The sequence below is a fragment of the Egretta garzetta genome, unplaced genomic scaffold, assembly GCF_000687185.1.
Source record: "Egretta garzetta isolate BGI_Z169 unplaced genomic scaffold, ASM68718v1 scaffold401, whole genome shotgun sequence".
Classification (NCBI taxonomy): domain Eukaryota; kingdom Metazoa; phylum Chordata; class Aves; order Pelecaniformes; family Ardeidae; genus Egretta; species Egretta garzetta.
The window spans coordinates 601,735-617,941 of record NW_009258651.1 but is presented as its reverse complement, the minus strand read 5'-3'; the positions used below and the strand labels follow the sequence as shown (position 1 = coordinate 617,941).

At 42.5% G+C, this 16,207-nt stretch overlaps 1 long non-coding RNA gene across 1 annotated transcript; it reads right to left on the bottom strand.

The window, feature by feature from the left end:
• Positions 1 to 1,811: 1,811 nt before the first annotated feature.
• Positions 1,812 to 16,198, bottom strand: LOC118453330. The gene is made up of 4 exons (XR_004843256.1): positions 15,375 to 16,198; positions 10,322 to 10,953; positions 9,505 to 9,633; positions 1,812 to 5,493 (listed from the first exon to the last, which is right to left on the bottom strand). It is a non-coding gene; the product is annotated as an uncharacterized LOC118453330 (long non-coding RNA).
• Between the last annotated feature and the right edge of the window lie 9 nt (positions 16,199 to 16,207).

Genomic DNA, 16,207 nt, shown 5'->3' with positions numbered 1-16,207 from the left:
AATAAGAGTAGCAGAGTGGAATAAAAGAGAGAAAAATTACAAACAGTACGTATGTGACATCTCTCTGAATCTCACCTTGGTTGTGTGCAACTTTTTGTTGCTTGTCCCCATGGCATGTTCATTCTAATGGTAAACACTTTGCAAGAAGCACTTTGTCTTTCCTATGTATTTGTATAGGTTCTTGCACTCCAGGGAACAGATGTAATAGAAACTTTTTTTTGTAATTATGGCCTCCAATGCTTTACTATTTCTTAAGTTTATATTTGTAGGACGCTGACAAACCACTAGATGGCAAACAATGTCAGCAAGATAATACACAGGTATTCACACAATCTTCTGTCCTCAGCCTCATCATTGAGGCCCTGGAGTGTAGTCCTGTGGCAATTTATAGAAATCTGGGGTGAAGCTGATATGGTCCTGCTCTCCCTGCCTCTCCCTCCCTTTTGCTCTTCTGGTGTTTACGAGCCAGGTGTGGAGTGGATTTGTAGAGGTAATCTACACAAAAACTCACCTAGGAAAAAAAAAAGAAAAAAAAAAAAAGAAAGGAAAAAGAAGAACGTAAGTGGTTTTCAGCCATTTCAGGTCCATCAACCAGGCTACAAGCCCCCTGTGCAAAACAAGATGTATTCTGGGAGAACAGCAGTCCCAACTTGGATTCTTTTATGCTGCTGAGCAAAGGTACCACATATTTTTTTATTTGGCATAAAATTCCAGGGTTCCTGGAATAAAAACATTGCATATGTATACCAATGATCAGCAGTTAATTTCTATAAGTTACTACAGGTGGTAGTAACTAGAAAACCAGTCTGAGTCCTGGTTTTCTATCTGCTCCACCGTTACCCTCCCTGGGCTGCAGGGGGACAGCCTGTGGTCTCCACCACATGGAGTGCTGGGGAATCTCTGCTCTGGCACCTGGAGCACCTCCTCCCCCTCCTGCTGCACTGACCCTGGTTTTCTGCAGGGCTGTTCCTCTCACATCCTCTCACTCCTGTCTCCTGGCTGCTGTTGCACAGCAGTTTTTTCCCCTTCTTAAATATGTTATCCCAGAGGCACTACCACCGTCAGTGATGGGCTCGGCCTTGGTGTTACGATCCAATTCTGTTTGGACGAGAGGAAGGCCCCCTTGCTTTCTAGCCGACCTCAGCCGAGGCTAGGGGCGGCTAGACCAACCTTTTGCTTCAGGTTCGATCCCTTCGAGCGAGATTAAGACACAAACGAGGTCAGGTGTTGTAAGTCCATCCATTTATTAATTGTTTGGGGGAAAGAGAGAAAGCAGCGACAGGAAAGGAAGGAAGGAAAGATAAATAAAGTGAGAGGTCTGGATAGAAGAGAGCAGAGAGTCACCACCGTGGATCTGCAGCATTCCGGGGATCCGTGCTTCTGGGGTTTTTGGTAGTTGCACACGGAATCTTTGGTGGTCTCTTCACAAGGTTGGTGATCTTCCTCCGGCGTCTTTGATGGTCTTCCATGAGGTCCCCCCGCAGTCTGAGACTGCAGCACAGTCCAGCACATGTGCACACATTTTGCGTGGTTTACTTTTGGCAGGCTCCGTTCGTGCGCTTTCTTGTTGCTGGGCAGGGCCAGGGTTCTGCTTGCATGCTTTAAGTGGCAGCAAACTGCAAGCCTTGGTGGGCAGGCGGCCCCGCCTGGGTGTCCACTGCTTCAGCCAGCCTGCAAGCCACCTTGCCTGCGGCAAGGCTTGATCTTCACACATTGCCAAACAAAGGAGCAAGCTTTGAGACAGTTAGCTATTCAGTCTCCCACACTTGGCCAGCAGTGGGTCTGTCTTGGAGCCAACTGGCATTGGCTCTATTGGACATGGGGGGAGCTTCTGGCAGGTTCTCACAGAAGCCACACCTGTAGCCCCCCTGCTATCAAAGCCTTGCCACGCAAAGCCAATATATCAGCCGATGAAGGATTAATGGATAGGTAAAATGCTCATGGGGTGGCTGGTTTTTGTTTTGGGAATTAAAGTGGTTTGTCTTTCTGTAAAAGGCAGGTAATCTAAGTACCATCAAAGTGCGTGTGTAGCTGCCAAGCAATTCTGCAGCTAAAGGGAGATTTGGGAACTTTGGCACTTTGGTGAGGATCTGGTAACTGCAGTGCAGTGGGGGCAGGAGAGTGGGTTTTCTGCAATTGCTTTGTCTTTGCTGGTTTCACCTGAAATACAGTGGGAAACAGATAGTAATGTTTGGAGTTTTGTCATTCAAAAAGGTGGAGCTCTGGGAATAAGCCAGAGCCTGGTGTGATCCACTCAGAGAGGAAAGCCAAGGAGGTGGGTCGATCTTATGACAGGAAGGTGAATTACTGCCATGAAATTCTGCTAAACTGTAAATAATTCATTGCTTCAAAGCCATGGTTCTGTCATACATAAGACACTGCAAAATCTGTGTGAGAATCTGCATCTCTGAGTAGGGGATTTTAAAGTTAGTTGTCTCAAAGTCTTCATACTCTTTAATTGAAAGATGTGAGTTTCTCCACAGGAAAACTTCCCAGACTCTTCCAAATTTCTGAAATTTGCCTACTTCACATTATGCATAACACTTCATAGCAACAGCTCCTTCCTATGATAAGTTGAAAAAATCTGTGAGTAGTTTAATGTGGAATTTTCGAACCAAAGCAGAATTTGTCATTGCTGAATTAAAGCCAGATTGCCATCGTGCATATTTGCCTCCATCAATAGGGGATCTTAAAGCGTGTTCAAAATACAACTGTACAAGGGCATGAAAGGGAAATCCACTGCAGGCTAGGAAATACGAAACCACCATGCGCGGCTCATGTCTGAAGTCCTTCATCTGCAGGCCATTGGAAGATGGGAAGGTGTTCTGGGGAAGTCGACGCTTGTTCCATTCTCACATTCTTTCCCAGGTGTCGACTTTCACAGCTGCTAGAGACAAAATACTGGGCTTGAGGGGCCTTTGGTCTAACATGAAATGGACTCCTCTTTGGTCTGACTCCTTCCTAATTTTAATGCATATGATAACACCCTTAAGTTGAAGTTGTGGGGTTCTTACTGGAGGACACGAGTTGAGGACTGAAATCCACCACACCTTTCCTAATGAATTTGGGCTGGGGCAATCTTTTTCACTACTACCAGTGTCCCAACTCCTGACTGAGACAGTAATTAGTCTCCAATTAAACAAAAAAGCCACTTTCTGACTGCACAAGATCCGTGTTGACAATGAATTGCAAGCCTGATATTCACTCCAGTTGCCTACTGGTGCCCACTTCTCTGGATAACGCTGTTATGAGTTATCAGCAACACATTTTTACTGTCTTCCCAGGAGCCTTTACAGTTGTTTGGTCGGAACACATGCAACAGAGTGTAAGGAAAATCTCCATTAAGGAAGGATGTTGATTGCTGTAGATGCTGCAAGTCCTGCTGTCCCGTCAGGAGCAAGTGGAGTGAGTGATGTATGAGGTCCTGCACCCTGGTCTTTACTGCCTTTGAAAAATACATCTTCTTGTAGCCAGCTAGGAGGAAATGCATTTACTTTTAGCGGTAGCCTATTGGTACCAGCAGTGTAGGGAGGCAAAAGGTTTCATCAGATTTTTACATCCTGAAGTAGGAAACTGAGAGATTTCTAGAATAAAAACCAGAATGTGGAGAACTGGCAAGAAGCTGAAGTAATAAAATGCATGTATGTCAAAATGTTCTTTGGTCAAAGGCTATAATTTCAAATAAATTTTGTTGCTGTTGTTCATGGTCATTGGAAGTCATAACTGATATGACTGAAAATAAAAATGAGTGCATAAAGCAATACTGGGGCTCAGCTTCTTGAGCTATACATCGGCAGTTCTGCAAGAGGCCAGATTAGATGCCTCCATGTACATGTGGAGAAGGACAAAATTTTGCTGCCACAGATGTTTATGCGTGTGAATGATCATATCTGTTACATCTTAGAAATATAAAAGAGATTGCAAAACCAGCCAGAGGCTTACCAAGTACTTGCACATTTGGGACTCCGTGGGAGTCCAGGTCGTAATAAGCTTATCAGTTATGCTTCTCCTCCGACAGTGTAACTGCAGTTACGAAACAATGATCCTTCTCTCTGACACCCTAGGAGCATGCATATCACATCAGGAATGTGAACGGTGTTTTTCAGAGCTGTTAAATTTTGTAATTTTTAATGTATTGTAACCAAAGCCGCCGTTTCTATCGTTTCAAAATCAGGTGATCAGCTAGGAATTGAAAATCTAAAACCAAGCAAGCAAAAAGTTCTCTTCCCAGGCTTGAAGAGAAACCTGAATATAAGAGCATGGAAAGGAAATAAAGAGAACCCTGAACTATTATTAAGGCCTCATCAGTTGGTTTTTTTTTTTAATGCCAGTCTCATGACTTTCTGGGAACTGATTTATTGAAAGCCTTGGTTTGGCAATTCTGTGCTTGGCTAGCTTGGGCTTGACCCAAGTCCCCTTTTTTCTTGGCAGCACTTAAAACAGTTGAGATGTAGCCTGCGCTCCTTTGTAATCCAAGATTGCTGCGTGCAGTCAAGAACCCTTAAGCACAGAAAATGCACAAAGTGACCCGAAGCTGTGGGGCCCGGCTGGTGGTGCGGGCTGTCGGGCCAGGGTGAGGAGCCAAGGGCCCGCTCTGCTCCCCAGGACTGGCTCCTACGTGGGTTTAGTGCAGCTGACACACTCCGGTGGGCGTAGAAATTCTGTTTTACTTTTAAACTGCACTAGTTTAGCTGGCAATAATCCAGCTGCTGGGAACTCGGTTGCATAGAGAGAACCCGTCTGACATTTCCAGTTCTTCAGCATTTACACAAGCTGCTGCTGCGCAGCGAACAGGCACGGCGTGCAGCCATCTCCCGCAGCAGGCCACGTCCTGCTGGAACAGAGCAGCAGCAGCAGCAGCGCCGCGCATTTTCGTGACCGCTCAGCAATCTCAGCAGTAAGGCAGCAATAAAACAATGCTTCCAGTGTATTGCACTGGCTTTGCCCGTCGGCTTTTGTTTCAAGGCAGAGCGCTTTGCTGGCGTGTATATATATCATATAGTAGGTTTCTCTTGCACTGCTCCGAGGGCTCTTAGCCAAGCTGCTGGCACAAGGTTGGAGTCAGTAACCCATAGCAGTACCACTGTCGTTCCAAACTGCTGAGGTAGCACTCTGCCCTATTACTTTTTTATACACTTCTGTTTTCTGTGTAGAAGCAAGGATAACAGGATCAAGCAGCTCCCAAGTCTTAAAACAGGACAAATTCTTTGTTCTAACCTGGCACAGCCGTGAAGTTAGCAGAGTCCTGCTGCATCACACCAGCAGAGAGCTGGGCTACCCGTCATGATGCAAAGACAAGTAACCGAATATCTGACTCCGGTCTTTATGCTCGATATGATGAAGCATGAGACTTCTTTTAGTAACCTTCTTAAGAGCAAAAGTCTAATAAAGTTCCATTGTAACATCCTGGTCTCACTGACTTACCTGCAGTTGGGATTTCAGGAGTGATGTTTGTTGCACGTGACAGCTTTCATCTGTAAGACCGGTGCCTTACTAAGGTGGAAGAAATTTGAACTATTCAGTTATATAATGGAAAAGCAAATGCTTTTCCAGAAATTACCATTTGTTTATTGAGGGAGGGTTGGCGGTGTGTGGGCTGTTTCCTGGGCCAGTGTTGCTGCAGTCATTGCAGACCTGCTTGTGTCTTTGCCGTTCACTAGCTGGGACATCCAATTAATTAGACTGAACTTGTTTCCTTTTGTATCTACCCATCCTGGGTTAATAGTTGAGAGGGTGTGTATGAAAGACCAAAGTCCCTGGCACTGCAATCATGTGAATAGTTTTATTGAAAAGACTAGTCTCGCTGCATGAAAGACCAAGATGTCATCACACAACAAGGCCTGCAGAAACGCTGACAGGCAGCCAGCCCGTGGGCAGCCTGGCTCTACGCTGAGGCAGCGCGGTACCCAAAACTGAGCTGTGCGTACTGTGACTCGGCCCGTGAGGTGTGCTTGCCGGCTCTCAGATCCCCATGCTCTAGCAGGCGGCTTGACACTGCACAGCTGGGTTCGTGCCTGGCGGAGGGCCTCTGTTCTAGAGGGAGAGTGTGGAGCAGCCCTCAAAGGGCAGCTGAGATACACCCACTCCAACCAAACACCGCACCAGAACTACCCACATCCTTCCCTGCAGTATCAGTGTCTCCAGTGCATCTTCCTCTGCTTCGCAAGAAAAAGAATCTGGGGGAAATCCTGTGTTCTCTTCCCAGATTTTTGCTAGAGCAAATGTCATGTCAAGAAGCTTAATTTAGGGTAAATGATATCTTGTAATCCATCTTTGCTTGATTTGCTGAATTATCTTCCTTGTCCCACAGATTTGTTAGTGCCTACTGTATAGAACAATACCAGTCCAGTGCTTTAGATTTCACTGAATCTGGAAAAAATTAGATCACCAGTTCTGCAAACCAAAATGCGTATGAGCAGTTCTTTGACTATAATGTTCAGGACTATCAGTGAGACTCATAGGTCTTGTGATACTAACTTTACTCTGTATTTTAACTTACTGCAACAGAATGGAGTAAGCCTTTGAGTAATAGATTACGTTAAGTACTACACATATAATTTTATAACTGATTTCTGAATATATTAAGATACAGATTAGCAGGTTGAAGTGTCTTAAACTGATGAAGAAAAATGTTAGCAATTAAAAATCTCTTCCAGGGATTTTGAAAGTGTGATGAGAAGCAAATGACATCTGGTTATGCTAACATCTTGAAGAAGGCCTGAACCTTTTATATAGCATTGCTTTGAAGGCTCTTGTCTTGAGGAAGAAATTTCAGCAGCAGTTCTCATGTGGCAAGGTAAAGAAGTGAACACAGAACATGCCTACATCTCGCTGCAAGCTGACAGTGCAGCTGCTGGTTTTACTCACAATATTGGGATTAAAAGCCCCACTGCAGACTTCAGGTGTATTTTCATTTTGCTTATAAAACCACCTTAACAATACAGCCTCCCTTGCTGTATTTTCCAGGATGTGGTGTTGTTATCATTAAGCTACTAATGAAATAGACAGGTAAGCAGAAATGTTGTCTTCTGCTCTGCTGCCCTTAGCAGTAGTAGTGTGACTACGCTACTATTGAAAAATAAGCAGGTTACAGTAAGAGCTGGATTCTCTTCTTCCATACAGAGCTGTATAGTGGGACTACTGTCATCAGATTTTGTATATGTGGGAGAATGAATATCACAATGAGTCTTTGCAAATCAGTCGACTTTAAAGAATCTTGGGTGGAACCGTGACAGACCCTTCCACAGGGAATGGCAGCACTTTTGAGGACCTTAATAGCTGGCAATCACATTTTAAGTTTAGAAATTTTAATTGCTAAGCAGAGCTATAGACAGGAGTCTAACTCACCATTTTCGTGGTCTGTTGCATTTGTGAACAAGGTTTTCTGAGCCCCAATAGTTGTACAGTAATACCTGAAATGTATCTCAGCATAAATGGATTTCCCAAAAAGCCTAAGTTGCCTAGAAGTGACTTCCCGCAGAAACGAAGCATCTTCTGAGCAGTTGTGTAACATGTATGTCTTACATTCTCCTACAGGGAACTAAAAATTGACCTTTCAGAAAGAGGGAGTTTGGAGCAATTACTTGCTCTTCAGTAGTCTCTTTTAAACTTTGCTTTACAGAATTAAACCTTAGAGATTCCTTCCCCTCTTTTTCCTCAAGGCATGTATAGTTTGATCACTGACATGCTCTCTCTGTGGGCTAAACCTAGTTTTATTTCTAAGGAAATGTTGAGCTCACTGGAGGATATAACTTGCCGTACTGCATTACATTCATTTAGCCCAGTTGTGTATCTCTAAATGTTGTCAAATTCCCAGTGCTGAGAAGATGCAAAACCAAACCAAACTCAAACATATTTTTGACAGAACTGGGGTGATGGAGACTTCATCATAATTACCAACTTGTTTAAACTTTGTGTTTCAAGCTGTTTTTTTTCTTTTAACACCTTTTATATAAATAACAACAATATCCAGAAACACAGTAATTCAGGACAAGAGAATATTTCCCTCCCTCTTAGACTCTTGCTGTGTGTTTTGACTTCAGTAACATCCTGGAGCAGTGAGTTTCACAGCCTATTTTGTTCTTTGATGAAAAGACAATGCTTGGTTTCAAATATGAGTTGTCAGCTACATAGTCTGCCTCCTCTTGTAGTACAAGACTAAGAAAATGAAAGCTCACAAACCACATTCTCTATTCTATTTTTATGTTTGCAAGCCTTTTGCTAGATCTTGACCCAGAATTTCTAGGGAATATTTACTAAAAAATGACCTAAATAATACTGCACTTCCCATTTACAAACAGCTTAACAAAACAGAACTTAGAAAAGAGGGAAGTAAAGGAAGGGAAATGGGACAGCAACTACACTTTCCCTAAAGGACAGTAGTTACAACTTAGAGTTTTCCTCTGGTTTCTCAGTGCAGGTGACAGCTACCTACCTCCTTAGGTAGTACTTTATTCACTGGTACTTAGTGTCAAGTCCAGTGGATTGACCACCTGCCTCAGTTTAGGCTGCTGCATGCCAAAATGTCACCGTGTAACGTGGGTTAGTCACTCCCAGTCACCCGCTGTCCTTTCCTACCGACCATAGGTCTGGCTGTTCCTTTTTGTTAGTCCCTCACTAGTGCTTTTGTGCTTTTTCATAGGAAATCACATATGAAGACAAAAATAATCCTCATTGCCTCAGGAAGATTGTTTTTTACAGAGCTTTCTATTCCCCTTCTAGGAGCTGCTGCATCCCCAGGCTGAAAGGGAGGTTTTAGATTAGGGTGACTGCTAGCCCCGAGGACACTTACGCTGAGTTAGTTTGCCCAAGCTTTTAACGCATTACGGTAATTACATCACTGTTTCAAATTTATACCATGCTTTTTCTCAGTGGCTGACTTGTTAACAGAAATACAACAAAGCATGAACTCCCACCAGAAGGTTTCGAGACTGCCCGTTTTGGTTCAGCTCCTTTTCTATCCACAAGATGCCAACGGAGCACTCACCCCCTCTTGGTTTTCCATTCCTCTGCAGTGCTCAGGAAAGGGCCGTTGGTTTTTGGTTTTCTCCTAAGCCTCGGGCTTGCATATTTGAATATCTTATTTACGTCATTTCTTAGGCAAAAAGTTCTAATTCAGTTAGAGGCTATTTTCTCATGCCCCTTCAGCGTCTCCAAATGTCTCCTAATTCTGTAGTCTTTTAGGCTGCAACTGTCAGAGCTGTACACAGATTTCAGGTGAGGTTGTACGATCTGTACATATATGAATCTTAAGAATTGATCATAGCCACATACTGTACCGTCTACATTGATATCTCTATCTTCTTCTGGAAACAATATTGTTAACATAAAATGCACACGATTAGTTTTCTACCTTCTCTACCTTGTGCAAACTTCATTTGTCATTGTGCTCCCTGTACACCAATACTGATGAAATTCCCCCAGTCTTTAGTATATTGACAATAGAAATGAAGTCTGCAGGGCTCAGCTGAAGCAATGGGGAAAAAAGTTCTCAACTGTACTTACATGATAGGAAATGATGTAAAGAAGCAAGAAAGGGCAGATCTTCAAGCTACCAAACCTCCATTTTCATGAACTTCAGAAACAAAATATTACCAATCCAGAGGTCTTAGCAGGAGGAATGCTTCGTCTCATCTAATTAAACACAAAAGATGAACATCTGAGCTATAGAGATGCATGCAGCACACAGATGTTCAAACTACTCCCAGAATTTGTCAGCTCCGGGATGTAACAACATTTTGAACTTCCATATGGAAAAACCAGTAACCAAACCTGCTGGTTTCCATGTAGGCTGCGAGTAGCATTTAATGCCAAATGTTGAACTTAAAAATGCATTATCTACAGTCTAGTATGAATATTAGTTCAGGATATAGGAAAAAAATGTTCATTGTTTCACAAGATAAATGACTTGGACTGGTGCTTCTTCTGCCTTCATAGTGGATCTCAGTTTTACAACTATTTTCAGCCCAGCTTTTGTCATCAAACTAGGTTCCTCTGCAAGGTTACTTGATAATTTTAAAATCTATTAGCCAACTTCAGACAAAACCAAGAAAGGTAGGGGCTTTGGAAGAAATTAATATCCTACAAATTTCATGAAAACGGCCATCAGGAAAGAAGACGGCAACAACTGAGGTGTCCCCAGCTGGGAAGGATTGACTGTGCCATCTCCTAACTTCTCAGTCGGCAAGGAATCCACGCCAGGCAGAGCTCTCAAGTTTGCCTCAGCCACAGGAAAGTTACAGCTACACCAGGTCAGTCAGTTACAGGGCTCTGTTTCCAGGCAGACACAACTCAGTCAACCTAGTTTCACGAGGTGACTTACCTATTTTGTTATTTCAACTTCAGCAGAATCTGAAATATCAAATCTGTCCTTACTTGCCATCCTTTCAATCTCTCTTCACCACTGAACTTCATGAACGACGTATAATAGGAATTCAGACCTTTAAGGGGACTAAGTCAAACTAATTTCCCATTTCAATTTAATTCTATTTCATTGCTTTGGTACTCTTGTAATATTCTAGTCCAGCTGGTTCTTCAACTGCCTTTGAGGTATCCTTAAGGATAGCCAAAGACTGTGTCTTTTAGTATTTTTTCTGAAGGCAAATAAATACTCTTAAATATTTCAGACCTTCCCCATACACAGTGAAATGGAAAAGGAGCAGCCTGGAAAAATACTCTTGGAGAAGTAGCACACTGAAGTTCTTAGCATCCTAGAATTATCTTGCCTTTCTGCCTTTCCTGCCTTACATTTCTCTTTGCTGAACTTTAATGGAGAGTGATTTGTTCTGACAAGGTTCAATTGCAACATAACTGCTGCAAGAGCACGTGCCCTCTTAAGGCTAAATTACTTCCCAGACTCGAAATTGCATCTTTGTAGGTGTGCTGATGACAGAGCCTTGAGATGAGTCCCGTTCTGCAGATGAAGCGCCTTGGTACATTCCTCTCTGGCTATGCCTGCCAGGTGAAAAAAAAAAAGAATCTGTGGGGGTATCCACTTCAGCAATGGAGCTGTAGCTGGTTTTAATGACACAGGCTTTTGCTAACACCAGCTCAGCCTTTTTGTTCCTAAATTCCTTCAGAAGCCCAGAATGTCTGCAGACTTACAACGTCGTAGTCAGCACTAGCAGATTAACTCTGAAATAAGCCAGTGATTTCAGTGGAGGCAAATAAGAGGGGAATTGTATTCAGTCTCTACTTCTTTACATAATGTTCATGCTGGGGCTTCTTTTTTTGCTATTGCTTTTTTTTCAGCAGAGTTTCATGATTAAGGGCTACACGGGGTTTAGCTGAAAACAACCTTGGCAAAAATTGCCATTGTTTTCTTCTAACTAACTAAAACATTTTCTTATTAAAAGTGGGTTGGGGAGACTGCTGCGCAATAGCCCCTTTAAAGAGGTGATGAGGTGTTTCCTTTGGTTCTGCAGGCATTTTCTGATCTTCTGTGATGCCTACTGGCATGCTCTCAAAAATGTCTCAGATCTGGAAAACACAAAACTAAACAGTCTACAATTTTCACTCTTTTTTTTTTTTTTTTTTCCCCCCTAAATACATATATAAATACTCCAGGAAATTCCCATCTTAAAAAAGGAATCTTGGCCACTCTATTTTCTATTTGGAAAGAGTTGAGGGGGAAGGTGGACTTCTGTTTTGAGGTTTTGACGTGTCCATTTTGGTAGAACAGGGAGATGACACGACACAAAGTCTTGACAATAAATTTTGCCTGAAAAGTTGTTAACACTCCTTCCACAGTCTTGCTTATTTCTGCTTGTTCATAAGGAAGCAAGAAAATGCAGTAAAATTAGAAGGGGTCAAGACCTAAAAATACTTCAGTGACTGATTCCTAGTAAAAAGCTCTACTTTTTAATATGATTTTTTTGATTTACAAAGTCACATGGCTGTATTTTAATATGATTTTGTTGATTCACAAAGTCACATGGCTGTATTTTTAATATGATTTTGTTGATTCACAGAGTTGTATGGCTGTGTCTCAGAACAGTGTATGTGTGCCTTAGGAAAAAAAAAAAGAAACCCTAAAAGCATTTGCTTTGGCTCTAACAGTTGTATACATTTTTCAAGCTTTCAAACACTTGCATCCAATTCCTTGGTAGCCATATTCCTTTTTTTCGCCCACAGAAATAGTTTTATGAAAAAAGCTGTTGTCTGGATCAGTGCCTTTGTCTCTGCCTAGTACCTTACCTCCTATTTTATTTCATTATAAATAAACTTAATATTATTTCACTGGCATGAATACCTCCATGATTATCAATGGCTTTGCTTTCCAATGCTATGGACATGACCCAGCTACAGCCACGTTGTAACTAAAATAAACGCTGTCACTAAAAAAGCCAGTGCTGTCACTGTGGAACAACTTGCGCTTGTCATAATAATTATAACTATGAATGAGATAAAAACGCTAAGTGGCCAGAAGCAGGAACTGCAGCGAAGCATCAGCTGTTAGATGACAACTTTATGGACCTGTGAAGGCATGTTTGGGTGACGTGACACAAAAGGAGTGACACGAGCAGGATACAGGAGATCAGACAGCTTGGCCCAACCTTAGCTGCAAAGCAGCTTAATTTGCTAACTTGTCTCTTGTGCAATTACCAAGTTAAAAAAACAAATCGTAAAATGATAATGGTGGTTGAAATAATAGATGGAACGCAAGGGCTGCGCAATATGTACTTTGTGACCAAAAATGTAAACTACCACAGAGATGCAAATACTGATTCACTTAGGATGAATTGTTAAGATCCGTATTTGCCACTGTTAAAGAAACATGCTCCTCTACAAGGGATTTTATTACTTCTAGTTTTCAGCAGAAAAGGTATTAAAATTTGGCCCCGAGATAGGCTGGCACCACTGTGGTATCTTTGCTGTAGTACCGGAGACAAAATACCTGAGAGAAAACCAAAGACATGTCATTGGAAGAGGTCATCGTGTGCGAGGGACGGTCAGGGGTGAAGCCTTTGGGCTTCGCACTCACCCCAGCCCAAGCCAGTGTCTCCTGGTGGGAGCATCAAAGTTCTCCCTGAGCCTTTTGCCATTGGGAATTCCTTGGACCACAGGACAAAACGTTTGCAAACCTCCATACAGATTTCCAACAGTAAAGGTGACGGCTGGCTAGGCACGTGTCAGCATCAGCAGCTTAGCCTCATCAGCTACGTCGTTAAAACACAAGGCAGAACAGCCCGACACCCAGGCGGCTGCCAGCACAGCAATTCACCGGGAGGTAATCCTGACCCGTTTTTCGGATGCCTTCATCAGGCTTTCAGGTGCTGGTTTACTCCTTCTGTCCCCCTCTTGTCCCTGAAGACGAGGGAGAATCCCCCTTCCACACACTTTTGGCACACTGGGGCTGCCCTCCCTCACCGCAGCACTCATGCGGGGGAGCATCCAGCTGCAGAGCCCTGTACCCAGAGTCCCCCACAGCTGCAGCTCCAGGGGTGCTGCCGGTTGCAGGATCCTGGCGCTGACAGACGCCCGAGCCAGCGTCACACAGCCACGGCGTTTCAGAAAGGAAAAGGACAGACCCTTCCAGAGTAATACCACCTCCTGCCTTTTGAACTCAATCAACACTGAGACTATATATATATATATACACACACACACACATACACACGCATGCAATAAAGGCAACTTGGATTGCTCAGTGTTGCTACTGGAACCCTTATATTTTTATTGAAATCTGGTATTTTAATAATGCATGGAAAATACCTTTTGGAATTAGATACATTTAATTCTAAACGACAGGCAAATTTAACAGACATAAAAACTACTAAATCAGACACTTGTTGTAATTTCACCAAATATTTAAAATATCTGTGAATTGGATTCATCTAATGACCACAAAATTCTTTCAATTCCATCTGTTTCTAGCAAAGACTTTAAAAGGCAACCTAACATACTTGTTGGAAAAAAGAAATGCGATTAATGTCCACTAAGGTAACACATCCTGTAATTGTTATTCAAACACTAATGGAAGAGTAAACAATTTGGTTTTAAACTATACAATTAGCAGTAGTAAAATTACCCTGCAATAATTTTCAGACTACGTACAGCCTGCTTCTGTAAACATATTAATAGAGGAGTGTGTGCGTGTTGAGTCATAGGCATAAATATTCCCAGGCAGAGGGGCCAGCTTCCAGCCTTGCAGACTACGTCCATGTGTAACTTTTCACGTTAGGGGCAGGGTACGGGCAGAACTATCCTAGCCGATGGCATAAATCTTAATTAAATTAGAGGAAAAAGGTGTGCTGCGCACCATTTAACATGCCAAAGAATGGAGAAATTCCTCAAGGTGATTTTTTTGTTTCTTAGTCCTCCCTTCCAAAATGCCCTGTCCAGTAAACGCCCCTTGGATGGTACATTTAGCTTTAATAAAAGCAGATTCTAACACGCAACTGGGTCTTCGCTGACTAATGCTTCACGCCTCTGCAGGTGCACTGAAAAAGAAGAGAAGCATTGGCCCAGAGATCTTTACTTTCCAAAATCTTTTCTCATTGTTAACTTTATAACCTACCTCTTAAAGAACTGTGTCATTTAAGCTGATACGGCTATCTGAAAGCTCTCTTTATTGCCTGTAGTTCTTTCTGCAGTTTCAGTTTCACGGATAAAAAGAATATGATCTCTAACTACACTTTTGTTTTTACTGCCCTGTTTTATCAGGCAAACTGCAATTTTACACCTTGTTAAGGAAGCAAGGTGAGAAGAAAGCCACATAATACTGTTGACAAGGAAGATAAGGCTGTTATTTACCTTGACATTTTTAAGCAATAATATTCCCCATGTAACAGGATAAGATATAAAGGATATCTTATGGTGATAATGCACAAATTGAAAGGAACTTTCTTCCATGTGCTATCAACACTAGTAAAGATGCCCTCGTGCAATAATCCTGTACCTGAGCCAGTTCACAGTGGACTATTTCGGAAGAAAAACGTACCTCTAATTCAGTCAACTAAAGTAAACACATTTTAGCTGTGCACTGCACCGGATCATAGACAATTTCTTTATGTGTCTGAATGAAATAGGGTTTGGTTTTCCATGTTTTGGGTTTTTATTTTTATTTTTTTTATTTTATTATTTATTTCCCTTGGATCTTTACTCTGACCTGCAGGAAAAGGCTATCTGAACAGGGAACAGTACATTGCATACTAATGGCAGCGGGTCAATAGAACCGTGTATCTGCAACGGCTGCAAGACACTTCAGAAGTTTAATGTACTGCAAAATATGCTGTTTCAAGCCGGGATATTCTTCACGATGAGCAACAACAGCGAGAAGGAGGAATTAGCCACTGTCTCTGCTTCCTTGGAGCAAAATGGCATAAAGAAAGCTGGAGTTGGAATTTCAGCCCACGGGAGGAAATTGAACGTACCTTTAATAGACGGAGATGTTCAGGTTCTGTGGTGATGACTTCAAGAGAAATGCCTGTTTGAAATACACAATAAAAATGCATAAAATCATCACAGATTAAACGCATTAAATCCCTCTAGAAGCAGCAGTTAAACTCAAGCTTATATAGTTCATCATAGTTTGTATTATGTAGTCATCTAGTTTATCAGAATGTTCTTTAAATTTTGTCCAAACAAATTAAAAAAAGTTTAGTCAGTGCAGCTCCCACAGATTCACTGGGAGATTATTCCTTGTTGTTTGCCAGGCTGCTCTGCTCTTCCTCCCCTTCTGCCCACCTCCGATTCATCCTAAAATGTTCTTATTACTCTTTTTGAAGCAGCTTTAATTGAAAATTCCTCTTAGTCCTTCCCCCAACCTTTCTTTATCAGGCAGCCAGCGGGCGAGGTGTATTAATAGCAGCTGCATGACTCAGAGTTGGTAGCTCAAGTGGATCCCTCTGCACTGAGGTTTGCTGTTTGGCCTCCCTGGCTACGTTGCCACCAAGCTCAGGGAGCACCTTCACTTTCTGGCAAACAAAAATAAACTGCAAAAGCACAGAGGGGACTGGGACTGCCTCAACCTCTCCATCCTTCAGAAGGATTCTTCTTACTGCTCTTCTCCATTGCCACTGGGATTGTGTATGAAAAAAATGAAAATATGCATAAGAAGAAAAAAAAAAAAAAAAGGTGTGATTCTATCCCTCCGTGTGACTCTTTCCTGCACCTGAGTGACAAAAAAGGAGCGAGGGTCCCATCGCTACACGAGATGGGAGGGGGCAACAGGGCCAGCGCTCTCCACTCAGCCTGCATTCCGCAC